Genomic DNA, 24,163 nt, shown 5'->3' with positions numbered 1-24,163 from the left:
CGAGCACGAGGCGCTGCGGCCGTACAGACGTGTCCGCGGACCTGCGTGGGCCCTCACCGGGAACCTCAGTCCCCCCCCACGGCGGCCCGGGGGTGGCGGCGCCCTGGGCGGCTGCGTTCTCTCAGAGCTTCTCTTCATCGGCAGCATCTCGGCGCTGCCGGCTCCACCTCCACGGCTGACCTTGGCCGGACACCTCAGGGTCACCCTGGAGTCTCCTCCAGTGCTTCCCTCCTGCCACCCCCCCCCCCGGGGAATCTTCCAGAAGAATCACTTGCAATCCACCTTCAAAACAGAGCCCTGGCTGGAGTGCTCAGGGGGTAGAGCCTCGGCCTGTGGACAGAGAGGTCCCGGGTTCGATTCCGGTCAAGGGCACGTGTCTCAGTTGCAGGCTCCTCCCCGGCCCCGGCCCTGGTCAGGGCTCGTGCAGGAGGTGACCCATCGATGTGCTTCTCTCTGTCTCTCCCTCTCTCTCCCACTCTCTCTAAAATCAATGGGAAAATGTCCTTGGGCGAGGATTAACAACAACAACAAAAAATAAACAATTGGAAGTTCGGGCCATCCCCCCTCTGTCTGCCACTGCACCCCCACCCAGTTCCCCATCATCGTGTGTCTGGGACGTAACACCTCCTGATGGACGGCCGTCCATTGTCTGGTCTCAGCCGGGGCCCCTGCTAACCCAGGAGGGCCCGCCTCCTCTGCCTCCTCCCCCCTCCTCCCCCCTCCTCCCCTCTCCTCCCCCCTCCTCCCCCTCCCCTTCCCCCTTCCCTCCCCCTCCCTCCCCCTCCCCCTCCCTCCCCTCCCTCCTCCTCCCTCCTCCCTCCCCCTCCCTCCTCCTCCCTCCCCCTCCCTCCCCCTCCCTCCTCCCTCCTTCCCCCTCCCCCTCCCTCCCCCTCCCTCCCCCTCCCTCCCCCTCCCTCCTCCTCCCTCCTCCCTCCTCCTCCCTCCTCCTCCCTCCTCCTTTCTCCCCCTCCCTCCTCCTCCCTCCTCCTCCCACCCCCAGACCCCGCCACGCTGGGCCTCGGTCATTGTGCCGCCTGCCGCCTGCCTGTCCGGGTTCACTGTCCGTCTGTCCCACGGGAGCCGACGCTGCAGGGGAAGGGCTGCCTTTGCCCCCCTCTGCCTGAGGGCGAGGGCAGTGCCGGCCCAGCAGGCACCCGTGACCCCCGTGGCACAGCCTCGCAGAAGGAGGAAGCCTGAGCTCTCTTTGGCCTGGAAGCCCAGGGCCCACACCACGCCCGTCTGCTGCCCGAAGGAAGGAGAGGCCGAGGCTCTGTCCCTTTCAGTTCTCGCCACGGGCCGTCCGTCCGGGAGAGGAGCAGGCCGAGGGGGTCGCAGGGAGCCAACCTGGACAGAAACCGCGGAGGACGGACGGGCATCTTGCTCTTGGCTGTAAAGTTAGCAACAAGCCGACGGCCCGTCACTGAGTTCCGGGCGGGAATGTTAGAAGAAACGTGTTTGACTCCAGAAGGGTCCCTGCACACTGGCCGGCGGAGGAGGGGTTTGGACGAGGGCATGGCCTCTGAGGTCCCCGCGGGGGAACACGATGGGGCGCGGCTGGTGGGAGGGGCGGGGGCCCTTGGCTCTCTCTCCCCTCCCCTCCCCTCCCCTCCCCTCCCCGACCCTCCCACTGCGTCCCCACCGGCCAGGCCTCGGGGCCAGGAGCCTCTGCGGGCAGATGGGTTCTGACACCAGCGGTGCATCCCAGTGGCCGGAGAAGCCCGGAGCCTGGACACAGGACGGCGCCAGGTCCCCAGGCCGGGGAGCTGAGGTCCCGGGAGGCGGTGGAGGGGGCCCAGGTCGCCTCCAGGTAAACGAGCTTCTCCAAGCGGAAGGAGACCTTGTCAGCACCTCCCAGCGCCCATTTCACAGATGGGGAGACTGAGGCCCAGCGGTTGCCCATGGTCACCCAGGCTGGGCTACCCCACCTCCCCCAAGGCTCCCGCTAAACTCCTATCTAGTTTCCTGGGCAAAGGAACCTGATTCTAGACGTCTCCTGGACCCCATCACGGCAGAAACCCTGGGCGCCTGTCAGCGTCCGGAGCCACCTCCCTGAGGAGACGCTGGGCCGTGTCTGCTCGTGGCCCGGAGCCTCCGGGAGGCGTCGCCAGAGGGTCCCCACCGCCCGCAGCGAAGGGGCAGCGTCCGGCCATGGGGCGTGTCTGAGCGGCCAGCAGCTCAAGCCGGGTGCGGGGTGGGGGGGGGGGGTCATGGCGGCAATTTCTGAGCCGGATCCAAACCCAAGGGCGAGTTCTCAGCTTGGGGTTAAGAAGGTTCCAGCTCAAACCTCAGCAGGGTCCTGACAACTCGGGGTTCACTGACATCCCTCCCCCAATGGTCCTCCGTTCCCGGGGCGGCCCCCCCTAACACCCCGCTCCGAGCGCGGCTGCACGGAGCCCCCGCCCGGGCTTCCCTCCACCCCGTGGCCCCTGAGGAGCCAACGGAAAACCCACCTGGAGGGCCTCTGTGAGCCCCCACTTTTGCCTTTGCTCATTCAAGGGGGACCCCCCCCCCTCTTCCCGGACACAGAACCTGCCTTTATTCAGGCGTCTTGGCTAGGGGGCGTTTCAAGGTCAGCGGAGCCCGCAGGCCCCCCCGCGCCCCACACCCCACGCCCCAGTGGTCGCCCCGGAGCCAATCTCGGCCGCCAGCCGATCGGGCGCGCTCTCACGCATGAACTATCACATTATTGCCAATCCCAGCCGGTTTTCTCTCAGACAATGGAAACCTTCAGCCGACTTCATGTGTGACTTTCACCCACTTTCTTATTTATTCAGAAGCCACGGCGGAAGGCCGCGGCCCGCATGGCCGCCGCTCTGCGTGGCGGGCTGGGCTGGCTGTGTGCCTGGCTCGAAGCCGAGTTACTGGGGCGGAAAGTGAGCACGTGTGCCCTTCAGGAAACCTGCTCGGGGAAGGAACTGCGGCCGGGAGAGCAGAGAGGCCTGGGGTTCTCGGGGAGCTGGCCGGGGAGCAGGGGGCACGCGGACACGCATCGAAGGAGTGGACGCTCATGAGCACCCCCTGGTCACCAGGTGTGTGTGTGTCACTGGAGCCGTTTCCCTGGGGCCCCCTTTCTCCTCTGAAGGGGGCATGCCCACCATGGATGCCGGCCAAGGGGGTGGACACGCCTGGCTGGCGTGGCTCAGTGGTTGAGCGTCGACCTGTGAACCGGGAGGTTGCCGTTTAATTCCAGGGTTGTGGGTTTGATGTCCCGTAGGGAGCGTGCAGGAGGCAACCGATCCATAGTTCTCTCTCACTGATGTTTCTGTCTCTCTCTACCTCTCCCTTCCTCTCTGAAATCAATTATATATATATTAATCCTCACCCGAGGATATTTTCCCATTGATTTTAGAGAGAGTGGAAGAGAGAGGGAGAGACAGAGAGAAACATTGACGTGAGAGAAACACATCGATTGGTTGCCTCCTGCACCAGCCCCGACCAGGGCCCTGGCCAGGGTGGAGCCTGCAACAGAGGTACACGCACTTGACCAGAATCGAACCCGGGACCCTTTAGGTTCTGGTTGGGATGCTGTGTGACGGTGTGGATGGGGGATTGTGGGAATATCCTGTCCTGGTTGGGATGCTGTGTGACGGTGTGGATGGGGGATTGTGGGAATATCCTGTCCTGGTTGTGAGGCTGTGTGACGGTGTGGATGGGGGATTGTGGGAATATCCTGTCCTGGTTGTGAGGCTGTGTGACAGTGTGGATGGGGGATTGTGGGAATATCCTGTCCTGGTTGGGATGCTGTGTGACGGTGTGGATGGGGGATTGTGGGAATATCCTGTCCTGGTTGGGATGCTGTGTGACAGTGTGGGTGGGGGATTGTGGGAATATCTCGTGCTGGTTGGGAGGCTGTGTGACAGTGTGGGTGGGGGATTGTGGGAATATCCTGTCCTGGCTGGGATGCTGTGTGACGGTGTGGATGGGGGATTGTGGGAATATCCCGTGCTGGTTGGGGTGCTGTGTGACAGTGTGGATGGGGGATTGTGGGAATATCCTGTCCTGGTTGGGATGCTGTGTGACAGTGTGGATGGGGGATTGTGGGAATATCCTGTCCTGGCTGGGATGCTGTGTGACAGTGTGGATGGGGGATTGTGGGAATATCCTGTCCTGGTTGGGATGCTGTGTGACAGTGTGGATGGGGATTGTGGGAATATCCCGTGCTGGTTGGGGTGCTGTGTGACAGTGTGGATGGGGGATTGTGGGAATATCCTGTCCTGGCTGGGATGCTGTGTGACAGTGTGGATGGGGATTGTGGGAATATCCCGTGCTGGTTGGGATGCTGTGTGACAGTGTGGGTGGGGGATTGTGGGAATATCCCGTGCTGGTTGGGATGCTGTGTGACGGTGTGGATGGGGGATTGTGGGAATATCCCGTGCTGGTTGGGATGCTGTGTGACAGCCGTCCTAGTGAAGCTGTGAAGAAATCAGAACCAGTCAGTCGTCGGTCAGAGCAGGTCGGCACCTGGGCGGCTCCTTGGAGAAGCAGGGCTCCTGGGAAGCAGCCTGGGGCCCTTCCAGCCGACGGTGCGAGGGGCACAGGCACGGGACAGACACGGGGACTAGGGTGAGCCCCTGCTGTGCTCTGAGCTTCTGAGAAGGCAGGCAGGGGTCTCGGAGGGGAGGCGACATCCAGCCCTCCACTTGGGGGAACGCATGGATGTGGGGTACAGTCCTGTGGGGCTGAGCCCTCAACCTGCGGGGCCTGAGCTATGTGTGTCCAGGTGGAGAGTGCCAGGATCTAGGTGGCCTGCGGACACCCAGCTGGCGTTGCAGAATCGGCGGGTGGGGCGTGCCCCGCACACCTGGTGTCGGACGCGGGAGTGTGGGGTGCGAGGGAAGAAAGAGCAGGAGAGACCCGGCGGGCGGGCGTGGGGACCATTTACAAGGCGCTGCTACTCATTCACAGAGCTCAGCTCCCGGGCCGCCGGGCCCTTTGATGTCTGGAAAACAGAGCGGAGAACTGGCCTTCCTCCCAGCATCTCCGCAAATCCCACCCCGGGGAGCCGCCTGGATGACGGGCCTTGGGCTGCGGCCCAGCTAATGAGCTCTGGGGCCACTTTTCAGCAGCAGCAGCAGCAGCAGCAGCAGCGAGGGCCAGAGACGTGGGGCCCAGCTCCAGCGAGCTGATGGCCTTGGCCTCCCCAGGTCTCCACCCGGTTCTCAGGCCTTTATGCCAGGGGCCGCTCCTCGCTGGGAGGTGGAAAGGGGGAGCAGCGAGCAGCAGTGTGGGTGCGGGAGGAGGAGGGCTGCCCACAGGTCCTGAGGCCGAGGGTCCGGCCGGGCTGTTCGCGACCCCATCCTGTGAGAGGAAGCTGGAGGGCCCGTGGGGCTGTGGACGCTGCGGAGGCTGTCCAGGACAATTTCACAAACGCTCTCCGCCTCTCGGCAGACGCCCGGCCAAGCACAGGGTTAAAGAGATGATGAAGACGCTCCCCACCTTCAGGCGACCCCGATCTGTCATCCTCCCTCCTGCCACTGTTGGTGTTAATCATCATTCGCACAGAGCTCTCTCTAAACTAGGGAGACACCCAACTGAGGCTCCTGGGGGCGGCCGCTGGGGGGACTGGGGATCAAGTGTCCATCCTTTGCACGTGGGCGTGGCACCGCTTCCATTTCTCCTTGTGGAGCCTGGCCCACTCCCGTCTGCAAGGGGAGGGGCGAGTCTCTGGCACCTGGGCCGTTACAGCCCCCCCCCTCCTCCTCCCTCCCATCTCCCGCACGGCCCCTCCCAGGGTGCCCCTCTGACCCTCCTACCCAGGGAGCAAGGACGATGGCTCTGAGCCTGTTCTACCAGCAGGGCCCCCCTCCCTGCCCCGTGGCAGTCCCGTTAGGACTCAGAGCTTCATCATCTTTGATGCTGTGATCAAGAATTTCTTCTGTTCATCAGCGATCCCTGAATTATAGTTCCCGAGCGTCCCGCTGATGTTTCACGGGGGTCTTCCACTCTCCCTCCAGCTCACCCTGTTGACTCTTCCGGTTTGGAAACCGAGAAACGGATGAATTAATAACCCCAAACAATGGTGATGGGGTGGGAGGCTGGCGCATCTCCGCGGGACGCACCAACGGCAGAGCGCGGCCGGGGAGAGGAGAGGTCTCCGCGCTTATTAGATGGGCCGGCTGCGCGCGCGTGCGGACTTCAGGCTGAATAAACACGGGCGTTTTGCTTAGGTCCCCGAGGTCTTTGAAAAAGTCAGTTATTGAAAGGCTCGCTCGGAAAGCTTTTAACCTCGGCCTAATTAGCGCCGGCCCGCTCACCGCCGTGTGCCTTCCCTTAACGCAGAGCTGAGCCGTGGGCGGCTGTCATTAGCCGGGTTAAGTGAGTCTGTTTTGTGTAATTGTGTCCTCGAGATAAACGCGATGCCGGGTTGGCTGGGAACCTTCTTTGCGCCCAGACGTTCCCCGGGGTCACGACTGTCATTCCAGCGTGTTCTCGGTTTAAAAACAAAGCGTGGACACGTCTAAATAAACACACAGCACGCTAGATCGGGGAGTCTGAGTAAGGGTGGGCATGGTGTCCCTGCACCGTGCTGGTTGGGATGCTGTGTGGGCAGTGTGGATGGGGAATTGTGGGAATATCCCATGCTGGTTGTGAGGCTGTGTGACGGTGTGGGTGGGGGATTGTGGGAATATCCTGTCCTGGTTGTGAGGCTGTGTGACGGTGTGGATGGGGGATTGTGGGAATATCCTCTCCTGGTTGGGATGCTGTGTGACAGTGTGGATGGGGATTGTGGGAATATCCTCTCCTGGTTGGGATGCTGTGTGACAGTGTGGATGGGGGATTGTGGGAATATCCTGTCCTGGTTGGGATGCTGTGTGACAGTGTGGATGGGGGATTGTGGGAATATCCTGTCCTGGTTGTGAGGCTGTGTGACAGTGTGGGTGTGGGATTGTGGGAATATCCCGTGCTGGTTGTGAGGCTGTGTGACGGTGTGGATGGGGGATTGTGGGAATATCCCGTGCTGGTTGTGAGGCTGTGACAGTGTGGGTGGGGGATTGTGGGAATATCCCGTGCTGGTTGTGAGGCTGTGTGACAGTTTTGCAGAGTGTTGCTCTTGTGGGAAACGGAGTAAAAACTGGGATCTGTCTGCGGTCCTGTACGTCAACCTACAATAATCCTATATGATGGAAGCCTAATATGCAAATTGTCCCATTGACTGGGAGTTCGACCAGGCGCAGGGCCAGCCAATCGCCCGTGGCCCTTCCCGCCCGCCGGCCCCGCCGCGGCTGGCAGTGGCGGCAGGTAGCCAGGCGAAGGGAGGCCCCGGCTGGCAGCTGGCAGCCGCGAGGGACCCTAGCCGTGCATGAATTTTGTGCCCTGGGCCTCTAGTCTCAATATAAACATTTAATTAAAAACTGACAATTCCCATAACCACAGTGGGATCCTGAAAAACCCATTCCATTACAAATTTCCCTCAAACTCCTTCCCGAAGTGAGTGCACGGGGCCCGTTAAAAGGAAAAGCCTGTGAGCACATGCCAGTGAATCACTCGTGGAAAGGCTGGCACTGGGTCTCCCCCCGCCTGGTTTGGCCGGGACGCGCCAGCACCGACCACCGGGGAGTCCCTGTGTTTGACACCGTCCTGAGGTTGCCAGGAAAGACTTCACGGCGCGTTCCTCCCCGGTGCACGCGCCAGAGGCGACCCCAGTCCGCGGGTCTCCACGCAGCGCTGCTAGTTCACGGGCACATGCATTAGGGACGGTGCTGGCAAGCCGTGGCTCCGAGCCGAACGCAGCCCGCCTGCTCGGCGGGTCAAGGGCCCGCCTGGAGCGCAGCCTTAGCCGTTTGTAAGCCCCGGCGCTGGCTGCTCCGAGCCGCAGCGTGCGAGCTGAGTGGTTGCAGCGGGGACGCGCCTGGGCCCCAAAGCAGACGCTGTTTACTGCCTGGCCTTCCCAGCAAAGCCTGCCGACCCCGCCCAGTGCCGCGGGGAATGGGTTTCTGCTGCTACCGGCTCTGGATCCTCTGGATCGATGGGATTTCAGCTCGGGCAGCGCTCCGTGGGGAGCGCGGGGTCTGGGGTCCCCTGCCAGATGCCACCTGGTCCGGTGGCCCCACTGCCTGCTTTCCCCGCTCAGGGGTGGGGGTAGCACAGCCCGAAAGAAGCGGGTGAGAAGAGAAATAGAACAAGAGAACATTCTCACCCAGAATGCAGTTTCATTCTAAAAGTCCAGCGTACAGAAGGGAACCAATACGAGGGAGGAGAAGACAAAAACAACAAATAAACGGCCCTGGCCAGTGTTGCTCAGTGGATAGCGTGTCGGCCTGCAGACCAAAGGGCCCCGGGTTCGATTCCGGTCAAGGGCCTGTGTACCTCGGTGACAGGCTCCTCCCTGGCCCGGGCCCTGGTCGGGGCATGTACAGGAGGCAACCCATCCATGTGTTTCTCTCACGTCGATGTTGCTCTTCATCTTTCCCGTTCTCTTCCGCTCTCTCTAAAATCAGTGGGAACATATCTTGGTTGCCTCCTTCACACGTTCCAGTTGAGGCCGGGATCGAGCCTGCAACCGAGGTCCGTGCCCTTGACCGGAATCGAACCCGGGACCCTTCAGTGGGTGGGCCGGTGCTCCGACCACTGAGCCACACCAGCCAGGGCCCAGCTCATTCTCGATTCAAGTAAATGTGCGTCCCTTTCTGTATCTTCGGAATCATGGCGAACATCACAGGCGTTTAGAGACTCTGCTGCCCCAGGCCCCGGGCTCCTGCCTCCTCACCTGTCAGCCTCCAAGCTCCGACCCCCCGGGACCCCCAGCAGGTCCTCTGGGGAAGGTGGCTGGTCTGGGTGGTCCCAGCAGCGGAGGCAGGAGGTGAGCAGGTCTCGGCCTGGCTGCCGGGTGGGGTGGGGCTGGGACACGTCAGGGACCCGGTCGTCGGCAGAGCCGCTGAGTAGCGTCTGGGGGAGGGTCCCGGGGGTCGGCTCTTCGTCACCTGCTCGGATGGAATATCGGACAGCACAACCGGAAGGAACCCAGGTCCCGGGGAGGGGGTGCTTCTCCCCGCCCCCCCATCCCTGTGTGGCTGGGAGCTGGGCTGTTCCTGCCCAGGCCCCGTGCTCGCCCCGTCCGCACCCCGCACCGGGCTGGGGCTCTGCCCTCCCTCTGGGCCGCAAGGTTTCCTCTGACACCAGGGCCACGTCGCTGTCTACGGCGATGCGTTCGGAGCGGCTGGTTGACAAGCCGAGCAGGTCCCGGGAATAAGTCACCGGAGGAAAACGACGTTTGAACACGTCCCTGACGTGGCGGCTCCCTGACACCACCCGGCGCTTCCTGGCGCTCTTGGGTCACGGGCTCCGGCTGCGCTTGGCAAACCCGTGCCGCTGGCGAGGAAGCCGGGCCGGAGCGGAGTGGTGCGTGGTGCGGACATGCCCCTGGCTGGCCACAGGAAGTGGGCAGGCGTGGGAAGGGACTCCGTGGTGGGCGAGGTCTCTCCATGCACTTGGGGAATTGCTCCCATGGGGAGCGCCCCACGCCCCACGCCCCACCCCTTCAACGCGACATGCGAGCCTTGGCCATCCCAGCGCCCGCGTGCGCCCCGGCGGGTGGGCCCGCTACCCTGGTGTGGGAGGATGAGGGCAGCCGCTGACATCTGGGCCCTGAGCCGGCGGGGGAGGGGGTGCATCAGGCAGGCAGTGAGGGGGCTGCAGGCGATTAGTCTCAGGCACCTGCCTGCCACTCAGCCGAGGGGCATAGAGGGAACAGCCAGGGGGAGGGGCATGGAGGGAACAGCCAGGGGGAGGGGCATGGAGGGAACAGCCAGGGGGAGGGGCATGGAGGGAACAGCCAGGGGGAGGGGCATGGAGGGAACAGCCAGGGGGAGGGGCATGGAGGGAACAGCCAGGGGGAGGGGCATGGAGGGAACAGCCAGGGGGAGGGGCATGGAGGGAACAGCCAGGGGGAGGGGCATAGAGGGAACAGCCAGGGGGAGGGGCATAGAGGGAACAGCCAGGGGGAGGGGCATGGAGGGAACAGCCAGGGGGAGGGGCATGGAGGGAACAGCCAGGGGGAGGGGCATAGAGGGAACTGCCAGGGGGAGGGGCATAGAGGGAACAGCCAGGGGGAGGGGCATAGAGGGAACAGCCAGGGGGAGGGGCATAGAGGGAACAGCCAGGGCAGTGGGCGGGAGACCTTGGGGCAGGGGGGTGGGGTGGCCCTGCTTCCCGCGGTGGCCTTGCTGGAAGGGGTTGGGGGCTTCAGGAACCACCCACCGCCCAGGGACAAGCAGGGATGAGCCTGGTCCCTGTGAGGAGGAGGGCGGTCTCCTAGGGGTGCAGCTGGGGCACGAGGGTGCGCACCCTGAGTCACAGACGCCTGCCCTCCCGGAGGCCCCCAGGGCAGCGGCTGTGAAGGTGAGCGATCCGGGCCAAGCACATGCACCAGCGGGGAAATCTGATTTGGGCGGAACTGAGGTCCTCCTGGATCAGCTTTGCGGGATCTCATCCGGGGACATGGACCGCGGCCACTCCGCCTCCGGCCCCGCGGCCCCCACGAACTCTGATCAAAGGCCCGTCGGCTTCTGTGGGCGTGGGCTGGGGGCACAGCCAGGGGCTGCAGTCCTGGCACAGCCCCCCTGCCCCCCCCCAGAGGTGGAGGGGGTGCTGCTGCCTCCCTGGCCACCTGCAGCCCCGTCCCTGACCCCTGACCCGGTGCAGAGTCGGGAGCCAGGCTCGATGTGAAATAATCCAATTATAAGTCTCCCCTCTGAGACACGGTCACTGTAATCTGTCTCATCTCTAAGTGTAATTATATTAGACTCCAATTTTGCTCAAATATGCATGCTAATTCCATTTCCCTTTTCCCCCTCTTCTTAACTAAATCTAGCACCATTCCCTCCGTTAGCTCGAGGGCTGGCCTCTGGCCTCCGCCTCCAGCTGTGGGTTTTGGCAGGCAAAGGGGCCCTGCTCCCCAGGGGGCCCCAGCCTGGCGAGGGGGCAGCTGGCACAGGATGGAGAGCATCTCAGACCAGTGCTGTCCAGGGCCCTGGCCTCGCGCCCCCGAGGGGAGCCGGTGGTCCTTCTGTCCGTCCCCTAACAGGTCGTCCTGTCCGTCCCTCGCCTGGGAGGCCCTGAGCCTCGGGAACTCCCCGTGGACCCTGAGGGTGAGAGACAGGTGACCTCCAGGCCGGTCCCCCAGTTTCCAGCAGCTGGCGCAGCCCTGGTCCCCGGCTCCCACTCACGGCAGCAGCACTCGGGGGCCTTGTGCTGGGTGACCACTCAGGAGCGGGGGCAGTGACCCCAGGAGGATGCAGAATGTCCCGCGGAGCCTCAGTCTCCCTGGCCCTGAAGCCAGGCCTCCACGGTGACCGCACCCCGCACCCCGCGGCCCGCAGAGCAAGCCCTGGTGCGCCGTTCACTCACCATCAGCTCACGCGGGCGGTTCTGGGCGGAGGGGCGTGGGGGCCTGTGGGTTCTGTGACAGCGGACCTGGTTCCGAGCTCCGGCTTGGCCCCCAGCGCCCATCCTCCCCCCAGACCTCCTTCACGGGCCCTTCCAGGGGAGACTCGGACCGGACACCCCGGGGGGACTTCCCACCCAGGGTAGCAGGCCGCACCCCCTGGAGAAGAAGGAATGAACCTCCGCTCATGGGTGTTCGGACACGGGCGCCCCGTGGGAGGGGCCCAGACGCGGAGCCTCCGCCGTCGCCTCCCTGCGTTCTGGGTCCCGCACTTGGCGCCGCGTCCTCCGAATGTGGAGGCGGAGAGTGCCGACGTGTGGCTGCGTCCTCAGACCCGGGCCCGGCTAACGGCGGGAGCTGTTGTTCGCTGCGATGGCGCCCGAACCGGCCTGTAATTTCCCCAGTAATTCAAAGTGCTCTGTAAATGGTGACGCTCGGATACTGCGGAGGGAAGGCTGATTAGTTCAATATCGAGGCTAATTGTGCTGTGATTCATTTCGCTGGACATTGTCAGATGAATGGAAATGTCCTGCAGACTCACCCGTTACCCAGCAGCGCATGCTACCACGTCCTCACGCAGGCAGTGCGGGCGGGAGGCTCACTCCCTGGGCCCTCACGGCTGCACGAGCTGCCGGGCCTCAGGGACGTACCCCTCCTGGGGCAGACGCAGGACCGTCCGCGGGGAGGAGGAGGACAGGACCGTCCGCGGGGAGGAGGACAGGACCGTCCGCGGGGAGGGGGACAGGACCGTCCGCGGGGAGGAGGACAGGACCGTCCGCGAGGAGGAGGACAGGACCGTCCGCGGGGAGGGGGACAGGACCGTCCACGGGGAGGAGGAGGACAGGACCGTCCGCGGGGAGGAGGACAGGACCGTCCGTGAGGAGGAGGAGGAAAGGACCGTCCGCGGGGAGGAGGACAGGACCGTCTGCGGGGAGGGGGACAGGACCGTCCGCGGGGAGGAGGACAGGACCGTCCGCGGGGAGGGGGACAGGACCGTCCGCGGGGAGGAGGACAGGACCGTCTGTGGGGAGGGGGACAGGACCGTCCGTGGGGAGGAGGACAGGAAAGGCCTCTAGTCTCCCTTCCTCAGCAGCAGGAACTGCGTGAATGGGGGGCCCCAAGCCCATGGAAGATGTGGGGTACCTCCATCTCTGTCCAGTCGGCGCTGACAGAGCGTGAACCCCGGGGCCCACACGGTTAGTCCCCCGCGAAGGTGCCCAGCCAGGCTGCAGTCCTGTCACCATGTTGGAGAACACGCCCCAGACCCCCTCACATTGTAAGCAGCCCCACGTGCCTGGGCTGTAGCTTGTTGCACAAAACGTCTGTGAGAGTGTGCACACCTGTCTTCACTGTGAGTGTGCATGCATGGGCACGTCTGTGTTTACTGTGAGTGTGCACGCGTGTGCACGCCTGTGCTCACTGTGAGTATGCATGTGTGTGCATGTCTGTGCTCACTCTGAGCGCGCACACGTGTGCATGCCTGTGCTCACTCTGAGTGTGCACACGTGTTCATGTCTGTGCTCACTCTGAATGTGCACGCGTGTGCAAGTCTGTGCTCACTGTGAGTGTGCACACATGTTCATGTCTGTGCTCACTGTGAGTGTGCACCCGTGTGCATGCCTGTGGTCACTGTGAGTTTGCACGCGTGTGCATGCCTGTGCTCCCTGAGCCCCTTGGCCCCAGCGAGGTGGACGGCGGCTCCCCTCCCTCGGACACTGGGTGATGAAAATGTCACCAGCGGCAGCCTGGCCCTCAGATAATTCCTTTTAAAACGACGTCACGTGGGCAGAAGTGAGCTATGCCCGTCTAATGGATGAAACTTCCACCCAAACTTAGACATCAAATGTTTTATTAATATTTTCTATCATCCTCACAAGTTAAACCAGCCATGAAAATTACCTTCAACAAAAAGTTGAAAATGTATTCACTTCTTGGAGCCGCCGCGCAGCCCTTCTGGGCTAATTTAATCAGAATGACTGCGTGTGCTCCATTTCGCCCTCCGACACAAATATTGAAATCTTTAATTAACGTCAATCAGGCCTGGGAGACGGATTTCCACCAAACGCCGCAAGTCACCAGCGCCACTGCCACCCCGCTCCTCCCCCGGGCTTCAGGCTGGGCCCTCAGCGCCAGGCCTGGGCAGGAGCCACCCTGAGGCCACCCGCGGGCCACTCACAGCCGGGGGTGGGGGGGGCTGGACGTCACCGGTCTGTGTCCAGGGGCCTCAGGCTCCTTCTCCTCATCCCTCCCTCCCTCCCCGTCTCCCCCTCCCCCTCCCCCTGCCCTCCCTCCTCTCATTAAGTCCCTGTTGACTTTGTCCGCAGAGACACCAGCACTGTTGGCTGCAGGAAACGGCACACGGGGTGTTCGCGTACTTTAACCAAGTGACAGCCTTCCCTTGGGAGCGATCGCGGCCCATCTGTTGCCACAGCACAGAGCGAGGCTGCAGCACACAGTGAGGCCACAGCACACAGTGAGGCCGCAGCACACAGTGAGGCTGGTAGCACCCAGTGAGGCCGCAGCACACAGTGAGGCCGCAGCACACAGTGAGGCCGGTAGCACACAGTGAGGCCGGCAGCACACAGTGAGGCCGCAGCACACAGTGAGGCCGCAGCACACAGTGAGGCCGGTAGCACACAGTGAGGCTGGCAGCACACAGTGAGGCTGGTAGCACACAGTGAGGCCGGCAGCACACAGTGAGGCCGCAGCACAGAGCGAGGCCGCAGCACACAGTGAGGCCGCAGCACACAGTGAGGCGGACTCTGTGGGACCTCGCCCCCAGGGTCCTACCCCATCTGGCGGGTGGGCTTCCCCAGGAGGGGCCTGTGCCCAGGCTTGGGTGCGGCTGTGGGAACGGGGTGCAGGGTCTGCTCGCCGCAGGGCCCCCTCCGGCCTCCTGCCCCCCACGATGAGCTCTTCGCTGGAACCGCCTGGTGGGCAGCCAGGGCCCTGCTCTGAGCCCCGCTGGTGCTGGTTCCTGCTGGCGATGAGGTGGGGGCGGCTCTAACACTCCCTCCCAGCTGGGCGCCCCACCCTGGGGCGCAGAGAATTTCTGTTGCAGACCGCGAGGAGAGGCCGGGCTGCTCCGCACGTGGCCCCGGCGGGGGGGGGGGGGGGGGCATGGGCGTGGCGGGCCTGCCTCACATCCGGGGACCCCTCAGAGGGCACCTGGGGGGACAGAGTCGGGCTTCTGAGCCGCCTCCGTGGCATCAGTGCCCCCGGTGCCCGGCGCGTCCACGCCCACGAGGTGACCCCCCACTTTCCAGCGAGGAGACGGGCGGGGGTCGCGGTGGCCCAGTGGGCAGCCCCAAGGGAGGAAGCGCAGCTCTGCATCGGGTCCCTCGGTCCCTGCAGACGCCCCGCGAGCACGCAGAGGCACCGGCCTTACCACTCGGGAGGACGCCCAGGGGAGCGGAGGGGTCGCTCTATGGGATTCGGGGAGGGGGTCAGCCTTCTCGTGGTCCCACTGCCCATCAGCAACAGGCCACGGGAGGGAGGGCCTGGTGCCTGCTGTCCACCCTGCCCGCCTCGTCCCTCCCTCTCCAGCCCCCCTCACATCTGCACCTTCTGCCTGGGGTGGCGCTGTGGGCAGCCTCCCCGCCCCTCCACCCCACCCCCCAGGCCCGTCCAGATGGGAGCCTGTGCGGCCGCCATCCATCACGCTTGGACCGCGGCCCAGACGGTGCTGGCGTCCACTCTGGGGGCCCCGGCCACAGCCCCTGCAGGGCCGTGATGGATGGCCAGGGGCCGCCCAGGCAAGCGCCGTCCGTGACGGTGATGGATGCGCTCGGACCTTCCTGGCAACCGCGGCGGCTTATCGGTGCTTAGACCCAGCACAGCGATGGCGTGGGGCGGCTGTTCATTACCGCAGGGGGTGGGGGTGGGGGTGGGGCCGGGGGGCAGGACTCTCTCCAGGGGGTGGTCTGTCAGGGGGAAGCGGCCAGGCCTGTGCTTCTCCCAGAGAAGAGACTTGTCCCAACGCCAACCTGTCAGGGTCAGAGGGGCTGCCCTCCTAAGGACGAGTCCCTCCCGGGGCAGCGTCGATGGAGGAGGGCGCTGCCCGCTCCCGCCTGTTCCGGACCCGCCCGTTTCAGGTCCCGAGAATCCCCTGGGAGAGCCATCGAGGCGGACCCTGCAGGGGTGGCTCTCCCCCGACAAGAGGGCATGTCCCAGACGCCCTGATGCAGGCTGACGCGCAGCGGGGGGCGGGGGGGGGATGAGGCGGCGTCCGGGAAGGCTGATGCCCAGGACACCCAGGAGGCTGCTAGTCCTCAGGGTCTGGGGAGCCTCGGGCAGCTTGGGTAGCGACCCACCGCCAGACGCGCCGCGTGAGCTTTCCGGGTGCGTCAGGCCGCAGGCCCCGGGGGCTGGGTCTGCCCGGGACCCTCGTCGCCCTCTCGTTAGCCAGGGCGTCGCCCAGCGCGGGGCGGTGGGGACAGGGCCCAGGTTAGTCTCCAGCACTCGGCACTCGGAGTGTCCGGCCACGTTGGGGCCTGTGTCCGCTTAATGAAGCGATAGGTCTGAGGTCTGAGGTCGGGCAGCTTGGAGGGAGGGCTGTGGGTCCCAGGTCAGAGCCAGACTTCTTCTTCTTCTTTTTTTTTTTTTTTATAAATATATTTTATTGATATTTCACAGAGAGGAAGGGAGAGGGATAGAGAGCTAGAAACATCGATGAGAGAGAAACATCGATCAGCTGCCTCCTGCACACCCCCCACTGAGGATGTGCCTGCAACCAAGGTACATGCCCTTGACCGGAATCGAACCCGGGACCTTTCAGTCCGCAGGCCGACGCTCTATCCACTGAGCCAAACCGGTTTCGGCAAGAGCCAGACTTCTTTATAAAATACTAGAGGCCCAGTGCACAAAATTTGTGCACAGGCAGGATCCCTAGGCCTGGCCGGCGATCAGGGCCAATCTGTGGGGCAACCAGCGGGGTGACCAGCGGGGCAATTGGGGGCCCCCTGCTGACACCCGCCTTGGCTGGCCTGCATTGAGCATCTGCCCCCTGGTGGTCAGTGTGCATCATAGCAACTGGCTGTTCTGCCAATTTGCATATTAGGGTTTTATTATATAGATATTTTCATTCATTTCAGAGGAAGGGAGAGGGAGAGAGAAGCATCCAGGATGAGAGAGAACCATGGATCGGCTGCTCCTGCACGCCCCCTACTGGAGACGGAGCCTACAACCCGGGCGTGTGCCCCGACCGGGGATTGAACCCTGACCTCCTGGTTCACAGGCCAATGCACCGAGCCACGCCGCCCGCCCCTGCCCAGCTGCTCGGCGCTCTCAGTCGAGTGTGCGTTCCGAGCCCGCGCCCGGTCCTCCCGGGACAGGAGTCCTCGTCGGAGTTGTCATAAATCGCCTGCTTCCTCACAAGATGGATTCCTTCTCAGAACCGCATCTTCAGAGAGGAGCAGGCGCCCGCTCATGGCCCAGCCGCCCGGGGAACGTGGCCACGTGACGTGCGGAAACCTGGGCTCACAACGCGGATGCGCTCCGGGGACATTGCTCACCGCGGATGAGCAAGGAGATCTGTGACCCGAGGAGACGCACGCACACGGGCTTCTCCAAACGGCAATCCCCAGCACGCGGAGGTGTATTTAAAATGCACGTGTTCTTGGGGCGGGGGGCGGGGGGGGGCGCCAGGGCGGGCGGCAGGGAGCCAAGAGCTCGGTGATCTGTCAGGGGGGCCCGATCGATCTGTGGAGGAACGGAGATTGCTTGGCAGGAGAGCCTCCGGGGCATAGGCAGCACGTGCAGAGAGGCCGGACCACGGCGTGGCTCTGAGGCTGAGCGTCGACCTCTGAACCAGGAGGTCAGGGTTCGATTCCCGGTCAGGGCACAGGCCCGGGCTGCGGACTCCATCCCCAGTGTGGGGCGTGCAGGAGGCGGCCGATCCCTGATTCTCTCTCATCACTGATGTCTCTATCTCTCTCTCTCCCTTCCTCTCTGAGATCAATACAAACATATAAGAGAGAAAGAGAGAGAGAAAGAGAGAGAGAGAGAGAGAGAGAGGGAGGGAGGCTGAGCTGGTGAAGCAGGTGACTACGGGGGGCCAGGGAGAGCTGGGCAGGCTGCACACGGCGGGCGCTGAGCCGGGACCTGGCCCCTGGGTCCCCCCAAGGCCCGGCCCGGGGAGGAGTTGGACGAGGGGAGACCAGCTCGGATGTGTCACGGAAATGCCTGGGACAGGTGTCCACTTCCGTGTGACGGCCTCCCCAGGAGGGACGCGGCCAGTGAGGGCTGAGTGCCCGGCCGTGGGGACAGCGTTCCCGGGGGGACAGACAGTGGAGCCCCCGCACAGTGGGCACCCCTCTCTGAGGGGCCAGGCTGTGCTGAATGCAGGGGCTGCCCTGCCCACCCACCTGATGCCGTAGTTACTAATGGCACGTGCGCCAGGCCTGGGCGCAGATGGGACGAGCAGAGGACGCACGAGGGGTCGTCCTGTGAGGTCACAGCCCAGAGTCCTTGGGGGATACGCAGACCCAGGGCCGAGGGACAGCGACGGCCATGGGCTCCCTCCCAGGCCGTGTCGGGGCCTCCTTGGCCTCTGCATCCTGCACCCTTTGGTCTCGTCGCACCCTCAGTGCCTCTCACTCCCAGAGCACTTCTCACTTGCTCTCTCGCCTGCAGACACTGCTTGTCCCTGGGACACTCACCCCGGGCCCTCCTCTGCCCCGACCCCCCCTTCACGCTGTCCTACCTGCTCCTGCTCGTTTTACGAGGTGTCCCTTCTCCGGAACATTCACCCAAGGGACTTTCCCAGAGGGCATCAGGTGTGGCGCCCCCTCCCGCTCTTTCAGGCACAGAGACCAGGGAGGGCCCACATCTTGGGTTTGGCTCTGGGTGATCGGGGCATGGAGAGGGGGGCCAGGTAGGGGACAGGGAAGGGAATGTAGGGGGAGGCACTGAAAGGTGTCAGGAAGCCTCCGGAGAGGGCGGCTTTGAGACAAAGACTTGACCAGTCTGAACAGTTTCCATGGCTGCGCCCAGTTACCCCAGAACATGAGAGGAGCTGCTCCTTCTGAGAGGAGCTACTCCCTCGGAGATGCTGCTCCTTCCAAGAGTAGTGACTCCTTCTGAGGTGCTGCTCCTTCTGAGAAGAGCTACTTCCTCTGAGGTGCTGCTCCTTCCGAGAGGTGCTACTCCCTCTGAGGTGCTACTTCCTCTGAGGTGCTGCTCCTTCCGAGAAGAGCTACTTCCTCTGAGATGCTGCTCCTTCCGAGAAGAGCTACTTCCTCTGAGGTGCTGCTCCTTCCGAGAAGAGCTACTTCCTCTGAGGTGCTGCTCCTTCCGAGAAGAGCTACTCACTCTGAGGTGCTGCTCCTTCCGAGAAGAGCTACTCACTCTGAGGTGCTGCTCCTTCCGGGAGGTGCTACTCCCTCTGAGGTGCTGCTCCTTCCGAGAAGAGCTACTCACTCTGAGGTGCTGCTCCTTCTGAGAGGAGTGACTCCTTCCTTGTGAGCATCAATGCAATAGCCTCCGAAAATGACTTTGCCAATCTCTACTTGCACCAAACGTTTCCTGAGCACTGCCCCCAATGAGCCGATGTGGACCTCCCATTCTGCGGGACATGCCCGAGCCCTGGGAGGCGTGCCCCGGCGGCCCTGCGTGCACTTCTTCCTCCGTCGATCACCTGTGAACCTTGCCTGTGTCCGCCTTTTCTCTGTCGATGTATAGCCGTTCTTTATTTATTCTGAGTGTTAATCTGGCTTCTGTTTTACATTTTCTCCTGCGCGGAACCTGCCTTCCCACTTAATTCTCACAGAGCCGTAGTTTCTTTATGGCCTGTAGGTTTAAAGTTCTGGTTTAGGAACGCCAGCCTCCTCCACGGCTACAGGAATACCTCTTCTCATTATCTCCCACCCGCGCCCACGTCCGCTCCTGTCCCCGCGGGCTGACGTGGGCGTTGCTTCATCCGTCTCACAGTGGTCCTCCGTGGCTGCGGAGACTGCCGCTCCGAGAACTTTTATTCCCAAACCACATGGACTGGGTCGTGGGAAACGCAAGTGCAGAGAGCCACCGTGAGCGTCCTAGGGGGCCTCCTGCAGCAGAGCCGGGCATGGGGCTGGGCTGCCCCTTGCTCCTCCAGCACAGGGAAGCCACCTGCACCAGCTCTTGGGGCAGGGTGTCCGGCCTGTGATGGAGCCTGCTCCCGGCATGGCCGAGGTGGGTGCGCAGGTGTGCCCCTGCACCCCGTCTCTGCGTCAGCTTCTCAGCCCGGAATGTTCGGATGCCCAGTCTTTCACAGCCCCGAGCGGTCCCTGGCCTTGGTCTTGTGTCAGGATGGGGACACGGCCATCTCTGAGGGTGGCCATCAGCCCAGCATCTGAGGCCTTTGCCCCTCCACTCAGCTGGCCCCCAGCAGCTGCTCTGAGAACACAGGGGACGGTGATGGGTGGATGGGCAGTGAGTGGACGGGCAGTAAGTGGATCATAGATGCTAGGTAGAGAGCTAGGTAGATGGGGAGATAGACAGATGCTAGATGGATCCATACAGAGACAGAGGTCTATAAAAAGGTTTACCCCAAGGCATTGGCCCCAGTACCATCAACACTGGGTCAGACTGCCTGCTTTACTCATCCACCAATTCAAATGCTAATCTCGTCCAGAAAAACCTCAGAGACACATGCAGAAATGATGTTCAACCCAGTACCCCAACACCCCTTGGCTCAGTCAACTTGACACATAAAATTGACCATCATGGTTACCTCATTAAAAGAATGATGTTGGTAAGAATATCAATGGTGATGAGGATGGTAGGGATGATGGTGATGTGATGGTGGGGATGATGGTGATGATGATGGTGGTGATGGTGATGATGGTGATGATGATGATGGTGGTGACGATGGTGATGGTGGTGGTGGTGATGGTGGTGATTATAATGGTGATGGTGGTGATGATGGTGATGATGATGGTGGTGATGGTGATGATGGTGATGGTGGTGATGATGGTGATGGTGATGGTGGTGATTATAATGGTGATGGTGGTGATGATGGTGATGATGGTGGTGATGATGATGGTGGTGATGATGGTGATGGTGGTGATGGTGATGGTGGTGATGATGGTGATGGTGATGGTGGTGATTATAATGGTGATGGTGGTGATGATGGTGATGGTGGTGATGATGGTGATGGTGATGATGGTGGTGATGATGGTGATAGTGGTGATGGTGGTGATGATTATGATGATGATGATGGTGATGATGGTGGTGCTGCTAATGATGGTGATGATGGTGGTGATAATGATGGTGCTGCTAATGATGGTGATGATGGTGGTGGTGATGATGGTGATGATGGTGAAGGTGGTGATGATGGTGATGGTGGTGATGATGATTGTGATGATGGTGGTGGTGGTGGTGGTAGAAGCAGTAGCCAGAGAGTAGTAATAATACCGACCCTATGACAGCCACGAACAGCTCAGACTCCAGCAAGGCCCCCTTGTACCCCGTTGAACGCGTCCCTTGTAGCACGCCCCGCTGTCCCCATTTCTCTCACCTGACATGACGGAGAGCAAACCGCGCCTTCTGCTCAGAGCTCGGCTTGGTGTTCACAGCATGATGGTCCCTCTCCTGAGCCGCTCCTTCAAACCGCGCCCACCTCTCCCTGTCCCCACTGCTGGGAGTCCTGGTCCTTCACCGCCTGGGCCCTCCTCAGGGCAGGCTTCCCTTCGGACTCCTTCTCCCCCACTCCCTCATTTACTCATCCGGCTCCAGGGAGCACCAAGGGAGGCTCGGCCAGGGCAGGACTGGGAGTGCGTGTTCTCCCTGATTCAGATGTGGTGGCCCCGTCCACGGCCAGGTGCCTGTGGGGGGACCCCATTGCACAGGAGGTGCTGCGGGCTGGATGTCAGCCTGCCCCCGGCCTTCCCTGGACCGGCCAGCAGCAGAGCCTCAACACCCCCAGGTTAGGGCTGGGCAGTGCGAGGCCCCTGCACACCTGGGAGACTTGGCTTGCAGCACCCGGGGCCCTCTCCTTCCTCCTGAGCAGAAGGGACACCAGGAGAGCCACCACATGCAAACACAAACCTTCCAAACGGACAGGGCCACACCCAGAAAGCTCCAAGGCCCGGAGGCTGAGCTGATGCTCCCGAGGGTCTGGGAACGCTCCCGACACAGCACGGAGCTACCCCTTGCCTGTCCAGCTCCACGCTAATAAGCCTCCACGCTGCACGCCTCGCCCCCCCCCCCCGCCCACGCACTCTCCCCGCTGGCCTAGTAACCTCACTCAGCTGCATCTCAGGGGTCACAGCCCCCATAACACAGGGGCTGGCGGGACTCGGGTTCTGTCTCGGGAAGACACTGAGAGGAGGGTGATGACCGCGGTCCCGGCTGGCGTGCCCACCAGCTCCCAGGTAAAATGCGCTCACACCCAGGCAATTGGCGACAGAGGGCATGACCGGCAGTAACAGCTGCGGGGAGACCAGAGCTCCATGGCCCCTCACGGGCAGATGCAGAGGCTGGTGCAGGGCGTGGGGGAACCTCGCAGGTCCCATTTCCCTGTTGAGCGTCACTCACCGCAGGACTCGCAATTGTGCGTTTCTAGGAATTTCTCCAAAGGAGACTCGGGCGCGGGGGCCGGGAGACGCAGCCAGGACCTCCACGCCTCCTCACAGCGCCAAGCGCAGAAGCACCAACAGGGCTCTGCGAACGACCTCTGCAGAGCGCCAGGCTGGAAACACGGCGGGGGGCAGGTGGCATCCGCGAGGTGCAGGAACAGGAGGTCCCACTGCACCCCCACAGAAGCAGCCACGCACCAGCTTCTGAGGAGAACACCTCGGCGGGGACGCTGGGAGCCGGCGGCGCCCCAGGGAGTGGCACAAACCCAAGAGCAGGCGCGCTGGAGGGGGTAGGAGCGGGTTTCCCGTGGCCCGTGGCACCGCCCCGGGCACCCGCGATCGGTCCTTGAGCGGTAAGGTGAGCTCTTGCTTCCCCACCCGCTGCCTCACCCGGCCCGGAACACTGAGGCCCTGGGCGCCTCTGGATGGTCGGGGACAGACAGCAATGGGAGAGGGGCTCACCACACCCATGCTCAGAGCTCCACCATCGGCTGCAGGCCCTGTGAACCGGTGTGCAGACCCCACCGAGAGTCCTCCCCACGGACCCCGTAAGACACGTGTCTGTGTGTGCACATGCATGTGTGCCTGTGTGTCATGTCTCTGTGTGTGCATGCCTGTATGTATCTGTGTGTCTGTGCATGCACATGTCTCTGTGTGCATGTGTATGTGCATGTGTACATGTCTGTGTGCCTCTGTGTGCACATGTCTGCCTGTGTGCATATATGTGTGCACATGTCTGTGCATGCATGTGTATGTGCCTGTGTGTGTGCTCGTGACCACATGTGTCTGTGTCTTCATGTGTCTGTGCATGTGTACATGTCTCTGTGTGCATGTGTACATGTCTCTGTGTCTCTGTGTGCACATGTCTGCCTGTGTGCGCATGTCTGTGCATGCATGTGTACATGCCTGTGTGTGTGTGCTCGTGCCCGCGTGTGCATGTGTGTGCATGTGTGGACAGCATATCTCCCTGCCCTCAGGCTCCTCCAGCCCCCACGTAAGCTGGTGATATTTAAAAGTCTAGAACCTGTGCTGGCTCAGATCCCAGAGCGAAATCAATTAGGGCTGTGTTGGCGCACGCCATCACGTGATCATACGGTGAGACTCAACAGGCCTCTGAGCCGGGTCGCCCACAGAAGAGGGGGAGTCGGAGGGTGTTAGAAACAGAACGATCCGGGCAACAGACACGGAAACAGCGATGCTGACGAGGCGGGTGTTGGCGGACGGAGGACGCCGAGATGGACACCTGGACCCCGAGATCCAGCCACTGCCCGAGACCTGCCTCCCCGAGGGACGCGGCAGGAGCAGTGTCAGATGGGACACGTGGGGCTGCTCAGGGTGGGAGGAGGGAGGGCTGGGCCCTGTTCATGGGGCGGTGACCCCATGCCTCCTGTGCCCACGAGCAGAGGCAGGCTCCCACGATGCCCTCTGAGCCTGAAGACCAACCATGTTGAGCGCCTGTGGCCCGTGGCCTTAGGGCGTGCATGGCTCCCTCGTGTCCCTCGGTCCGTGGTCTGTGCGGCCCGTCTGTCACTCCCAGTGCTGCTCGCTCTGGCTCTTGGTTTCTCGTGAAAAATGTAACCACTCGTGGCCTTGACCCGTCCCTCACGTCCCTGTGGCATGTGTGTCTTCCTTTACACACATGTTACACGTGATCTGCTCCTTTCAGACCCAACCCAGCGCTGGCACCTGCGTGCGTGCAGACGGCCTCCCACCGCCATCGCTCACCGTCCCGTGGCCTCCGTCTCGGGCACGGGACGAGTCGGCTGCTAAGCAGGACAGGCAGCGGCACCCGGCGGGCCGGATAAATGTCCTCAGCGGGCCGCATGTGGCCCGCGGGCCGTAGTTTGAGGACGCCTGCACTGGATGTCCTAATTTATACCTTGCACATTTCAGGTGGGTGTGTGCCTTTCACATGCATGCACACACAAGCACACACGCAGAACTTGTGCACACATATGCACACATGCATGAACTACACACCTTAATGTACACTAGCACATTCCAGGTGCATGCATGCACGTGCCTTTCGCACACATGCACACATGTACACCCACATACACACACGTATGCAGTGCACACTAATTCACACCTTGCACATTTCAAGGGTGTGTGTGCATACCGTCCACAAATGCACACACATGACACATATGCACACATGCACCTCATGCCTTCATTTGCACCTGACACATGCACACATGTGCACATATGTATGCACAGCCATGCA

This window comes from Plecotus auritus (genome assembly GCF_963455305.1).
Source record: "Plecotus auritus genome assembly, chromosome: 3".
Lineage (NCBI taxonomy): Eukaryota > Metazoa > Chordata > Mammalia > Chiroptera > Vespertilionidae > Plecotus > Plecotus auritus.
Note: the sequence above shows the minus strand (reverse complement) of the source record.